General features: G+C 42.4%; 1 protein-coding gene and 1 long non-coding RNA gene across 3 annotated transcripts in view; one reads left to right on the plus strand and one right to left on the minus strand.

Moving 5' to 3' along the window:
• SPTBN5 (spectrin beta, non-erythrocytic 5) overlaps positions 1 to 945 on the minus strand; it is a 93,389-nt gene extending 92,444 nt beyond the window's left edge. For both annotated transcript variants that reach the window (XM_088057863.1, XM_088057862.1), the window contains exon 1: positions 837 to 945. The gene's annotated coding sequence lies outside the window, so the exon portion shown is untranslated. The remainder of the gene's footprint in view (positions 1 to 836) is intronic.
• A 2,644-nt stretch (positions 946 to 3,589) lies between these two features.
• On the plus strand, positions 3,590 to 4,374 carry LOC148183993 (uncharacterized). Its single transcript, XR_015772881.1, has 3 exons — positions 3,590 to 3,719; positions 3,799 to 3,860; positions 4,319 to 4,374. It is a non-coding gene; the product is annotated as an uncharacterized LOC148183993 (long non-coding RNA).
• Positions 4,375 to 6,372: the final 1,998 nt, after the last annotated feature.

The following is a 6,372-nucleotide window of genomic DNA, read 5'->3' on the forward strand; positions in this document are numbered from 1 at the left end:
CTGGAAAATAAAACTGAATCTGTTGCAGCATAAGAAGACAGCAACAGAGAACTAACAACAGCACCCACTGCAAATGGGAAATCTTTTGCCTGATAGTTTTCCATGCTCTGATTAGTAAAAAAATAATTGCCATTTTACAATATTATAAGGTGTGTGAGGTACAGAAGCAATGTTTTTTTTACTGCATTTTTTGTTATGTCTTTTTGGGGCAGATGTTTCTTAAATCTCAGTGCTTGACTTCTTCAGAACAGGGACAGCATTGAATCATCATGGTTCAGCTACAACACAGGAAAGAGTCATGACTGTAGATGACAGCCTAATGAAAGGAAAGTTTAGCAAAATCTGAAATAGAATTATGGAGAATGTCCTCTCAACATTTTCTTATCTTCTAGGCTAGTTCAGCACGGCCTACTTTCTCCATTTGAAGAGCAGATATTCAGAGAATTGCCTTTCCTAGCTGGAGAGGTGATATTAACTCACTCCCATGCAATAACCCATAGAGGTAACCCATATCATAATGCCATTTCTGAGTTTGCCAGATGCTTCTCAGAATATCTGCAGGCTTCTTTTGTTCCTAAGGATTGCTACCCAAACACTGCAGTCACCCCAAATAATGATGGAGCTGGCTTAATTTAGGTACAAAGGAAACTCACACAACAGCTCACCTGCTTCATCAAGTTAGAAATGCTCCCAGTATGGGTAGATGATTACTACTAAATAGTAATAGATTGTCCACATTTGCAGGATGCATAAACAGCTCTAAGAGCCAAAACTAGTCATACTGGTACATTACAAGAAAAGAAAATATCAAAGAACATGAAAAAAAATTGACTTACCCAGTTTTGGAGGAAGTCCTTTCTGACATTCAGCAGCTGGTTCTCCTGAGGAATGACTTCCACTAGATCCACTCCTACATTCACCTCACTGCTTTAATGCAGAGCGACCTTTGATTTCAGGAACAGAGACCAAGTATTTATGATATACCTATGAACCTTTCATCTGATGTGAAAGAAATGAACCCATCAGAACACAATGAGTAAAGGTTCACAGGCCTTGTCCTGTTCTTATATTAAAAAAATAATACATGAACATCACCAAAATTGCTGTAAAGCAGTTGAAAAGTCATGCATAGCTCTGATGTTTTAGTAAAGAGACTCTTGCACAATTGAACTGGAGGTTCTGCCCTTCTAAAGAAATTCTTACCTGGAAATTGAACCTGACAATGGACTCAGGAAATGAAAGCACAGCAGAAAGTACAAAGATCAGAGCGATATCCAAGTGGTTAAACTGGGAGACAGCAAATGAGAAGGTGAAACTGTGAAGTGTTAGGAATTTGCTCAGCACTGAGGAAGCTTCTGTGCACAGATACCTGCTGCTGGCAGAGCAAACTGGGGTCAAGCTGGCAGTGCCAGCTGATTCCAAATTTTACTATTCATGGGTTTCTCATTAATAACAAAAGGGAAAATAATTCTGGTGACTTATGTAGATAGCAGTGAGTCCTTTCTGGCCTTTACAAGGTCACACATGCACAGAACACATTTACCATTGCCAGGAATCAGAAAGTTGCTGCTGGTAATCACTACTAGAAAATGGGCAGGTATCTGAAATCAGAGGCTGTAAGGAAAGATGTCAAGCTTAGAGATGAGGTAAGGGACTAGCAGTATTTTCCCTTTTAGCAAGTGTATTTTAGCTAGCCTCCAAAAGGGACAGGAAGAAACATAAAAAGAAAGTAAGAACCCACAAAAGGGACAGGAGGAAACATAAAAAGAAATTAGGAAACCACCCAAACTCAGGACAGATAAAACTTGATCAGTAGATTCTGTGTCTTCATATGCACACTAGAGAAATATCATATATAATATCACATAAAACAGATAAAAATAAATTAGTTTATATTTATGTAAGTTTATATTTTATATAAGTTTAATATTTCTATTATAGGTATTTCTCAAAATATTCCCTCCAAATGCTTGGACTCGTGTCCTGGACTAGCCAACTAATACTGTAAGCTGTTGGTTTAAATCTGGCACAGGTTGGCTAGGTTGTGTGAGAAAATGTCCTTTCTCCTTTCAAATAGAAGGCAGAGGACCAGTGGGTGAATTGGTACTGGATGCAGACATTTCTCCCTATTGCAAGTTAATTATTATCTATATGGTTAAATGTGCAAATCGCAGTCTTTGCTTTTTATGATGTTACAAGGCAATCAAAGGTATGGTATAAAATTTCACTAACTCCTGAATATCTATCTAAAGTTCAAAGTTAAATGGTGGACACTTATGTGACAGTGATAAATAAAGCCATTTCCTCAGTTATTTTTATCTTAACAAAGAGGAAGGGCATGAAAATATTTGTGTGCAGTTTCCTGGAGGGATCAGGAAAAAAATCACCCATCTCGGCTAATTATGGGCTGTCTCTTGCTGCATTTGCAGACAAGGAAAGCCTTTCTGCCGACCTCAGGAAGAAGGGCCTGAAGAGTACCCTTCTCTTGCCTTGTTTCCAGTCTGAAGTGGTTTTCCATGATGGCAGACGTGTTTCTTTGTTTCCTAACAGGAAGGATCCCGGTGCCGGCTTCTCCTCCAGAAAATAGCCGTCAATAAGATGTGTTAGGGTTTCTTACCACCCTTTCTTATCTGCCCACAATCTTGTTCTGCTTAAGAGGAAAACAGAGACTGTGGAGATCAAACAGACCTCATGCACAGGCAGCTTGTCTAGCAGCCCCAAAACTGCACAGTTCCCAGCCCATCCTCCACTGCTCCTCCACTCCTGGCCACAGCACATAAATCAAAGGACATTATATAGACACTTAGTTCTATCTATATGAATTCCTTTTCTTAAATGTCATCATTGTCCTCCTCTCGTAACACACATGTGAATTCCCTGCTCCTCTCTAAGATGGGAAGAAATGTTTAATTCCCCTGCCATAAAAAGCATCAAAGTGACAGCCACAGGGTTTGCTGCTGAGTTTGCTCCCACCACTCCCAGCCCCGATCTCAGGTGGGGGCTGATCACCATGAGCTTTCCCAGGGCAGCACAGGCTTGCCCTCATCATTGCCTTTGCCCACGGGGTTGGAGGAGTCTGCCAAAAAGGAAAACACATGCACAGCTGGGTGCAGAAGCCTTCCTGGGACAAAGCATCCCCACTAAGGCCATTTGTGGCTGACAGTGCTGTAACTTAATGAGCCCTTCATTGTACCCAGCTGCTACAGGCGTGCTCTGCGCTGCCAGCGAGCAAAGCTCCGGTTTCAAAGCCTTGTGGCCACACGCATTCCTGCTTTTGCGGGGGCCGTGTCTGTTCACATGGCTCAGGTGGAAGGTTTGGCACCATCACCCTCCGTTACGTAAGCTTCGCACACACCTTTCTGAAGGTACAAGAAAATCCTCTCCGCTCCCTGCTAAGGAGAGGGTTCCCCAAATCCCAAAGAAAACAGGCATGTTAAATGTAAACACGTGCATGGCATCTCAGCACTTTATCCCCCGCTGTGTCTTCCTGTTAATTCCACGTGAGAGTCACAAAACATCTGGACATTGACTCCACAGGGAATAAAGGCAGTCCCCTCCCGAGGCTACAGTCAGCTCCCAGTGTGCCAAGCAAGCACACAAATTATCCTGCTGCCTGGGGCCAGCAATCTGGGTCCCACAGGGGGCCCTTTCCCTCTGCCACCCTCCCCAGCTCTGGCAAACAGCTGATGTTCAGTTTCATCAATGTAGTGTGGGCACGGGTGAGCTGAACCATGATCCCAGAATGTTTCCTAACCACATCTAACCACATTCTTAACCACAAATAACATGTAATCTTAGATCTCATTGCGGCTCAGAGGAACTAAGCTTTGGATATGGAGAACACTGGAGAAGAGCAGACAGTAAGTTATCACAAGAAGCTGTTCACTCACTTGGGAATGGAATACTAGAACTGAAGAAAAGTTGGGAGGAGTTAGTCAAAAGCAGCTGAGGAGAGGCATGGCAACTTCCAGCTCAGTCAGGACAGATTCCCTGCTTTCACAGGCCTCTCAGTTGAACTTTTGTCCCAAAATAGCCACATAGTTCTCTCAGCCTCTTTCCCCGAAGGACTTCAGCACACCAGCCCCAGGCACCCCCCTTTCCCTGCCCCCTACATACCTGCTGTGCCAGCACTGCTGTCACCAGCCACCCCGGGGTGCCACCCACCTGCAGGCAAGGGGGTCCACGGTGGATGGAGCTTCTTTCAAGCTGGGCTCTGCCTGGGAGGATCTAACCCAGCATCCCAGGATGCTGGGTTGCTATAAACCTCAGCCTCCTCATGCTCTAGTCTAAACTAGAAGTTGCTTTTCTCTTTGAATAGTTGGCTAGCAGCGACATGACATCAACAGGGAGCAGAACTCAAGCAGAACAGTCGAGTTACATCATCCAAAGAAACTGGAGCCCCTCACTGCATTTGAAAAAAGAGGACAGCTTAAAGCAAAATCAGATGGATTTATTTTTCCTGGCATGAAGAAGTTCAGTCATCTTTTTGAAACAGAAAATATACGTTTGCTTGTTTAGTCATGAGTTACAGATATTTTCTCCTTGGAGCTGTTTATATTATCTTGAAATTTCCCTTCTGTTTCTGAACCTCAAATAGTTAACATAAGAGCTTCAAAGACTTTTTGAGATGAACACATGGGACAGAGGACTTTCAGTCTCTTTGCATTTCATACAAACATAGATAAAAGGTTTCAAGTGACAGAATAGCCTTAATATTTTGAACATCAAAGTGAAACTGGGCCTTAGAAATCACCATGTTGGCAATGCCAGATCTAACTAGTGTATTTATATAATTTATTTCAGATATTTCCATTTCTTTCACTGATACTAATGAAGACTGTTGCACAAGAGTGAAAATTCTTATTCACAGCTGTATTTTAGGGGGTTGTTTGTATATCAGACTGATAAAGCATTTGGCTCCATTTATTGACAAAACAAAACCGTGGGATTCACATATGGAAGTGTCTCCCAGCACCCTTAGTGCCAGAGCACTGCACCTTCCCCTGGGGCCAGTGTGGGTCTCTCTGTGTGGGTCCCCCACTGCCCTCACCAGCAGATTACTGACTACAAACCAGCCCAGCCATCCCAGCTTCCTTGTGAAGGTGTCCAGTCAGGTGGAATGGTTGAAGGTCATTGGCAAAAACACTCTATAAACATTTAACAAAAATGTACAAACAGTTAACATTAAAGGTGCGAATTTTAGCAGATGAGAGCTAAGACATGGTAATACAACAGAAATAAAAATGGCAATTACTCTCCATTACAGGCAAAAACTGCCAAACCCTGAGCTTACTGGTTATGCTTACGTTGTTTTTTAATTTCTTACTTTCAGACTAGACACAAAAGAATTCATTCTGAGAAAAAACCAGAATTATCTGAAAGGAGAATCAGTAAGCGTAAGCAGCATGTTTCAGCAGTTCCTTGTTTAAAAAATTGAAAAATGTTGAACATAGAAATCTTACAGTATACATAAAATACAGCAGCTGGTGAGAGATATATATCATTCATGAGCTACCTTCACTACAATGAAATCTTCAGAGCTCTAGACTGAAGTGGAATATGGGTTGCTGAGCTAGCAAAACTTTGGAAAGAACATGGACAAGCTCCATCTCAGAGAAAAGAACAAACAAATTGGTGGGAAAACAATTCAGTTGTGGCATTAGTGAGCTTCCAGTATTCACTGGATAAGAAACTGAGTCCACATCCTACACCAGCTACAAATCTGTGCTAGCATGAAGTCCTCCACAGGGGAAAGGGAGAGGAGTCTGCCTCAAAACCATGGCTTCCATCCATACTTTTCCCTCAGGTCAGAAAATCTGCATATATTCAGGACTTCTGAACATACTAGTGAAAAACCACCTTATCTTCCTGACTGTGTTTTGATCACAACAGGTTTTTATTTGGTATGAATATTTATTTCCAGCTCATTGCCGTGATCCCTGAGTGAAGGAAGGCACTTTCAACAGATGCATTTGTTCACTTGGCTGAGCAGGGCAAGGCAGCCAAACTTTTCTCCTGTGTTTTCCTACCCATGTCAGGCAAGCCTGAGGGCCATGCTTTCAAAAGGTCCTCTGCGCTCTTAGTACTTGCAGCATGGCAAGATCAGAGAAACCCAGAGCAGTGTCTGCTCCAAAGGCCTTACAAATGCACCAGACATGGGAGCAAATAAGGTTTGGAGAAATTAAGTGGCACACCAGTACTCTTATTTTTCAAGGTTAGTACTGCCACCAGAGTCAAAACAGAAATGTTTCACAGTTTAAAAGTGCCAAATATTAGAAGTAACAACTACTGCAAAACTTACAAACTGGTGGCATGGACACTTGTCTCTTTTCCTACTATCCAAATATGAATTGTGGATTAGAGAGAATAGCT

This window comes from Pseudopodoces humilis, chromosome 7 (genome assembly GCF_049639895.1).
Source record: "Pseudopodoces humilis isolate 2021_Gansu_Grassland_sample_001 chromosome 7, ASM4963989v1, whole genome shotgun sequence".
NCBI classification, from domain to species: domain Eukaryota; kingdom Metazoa; phylum Chordata; class Aves; order Passeriformes; family Paridae; genus Pseudopodoces; species Pseudopodoces humilis.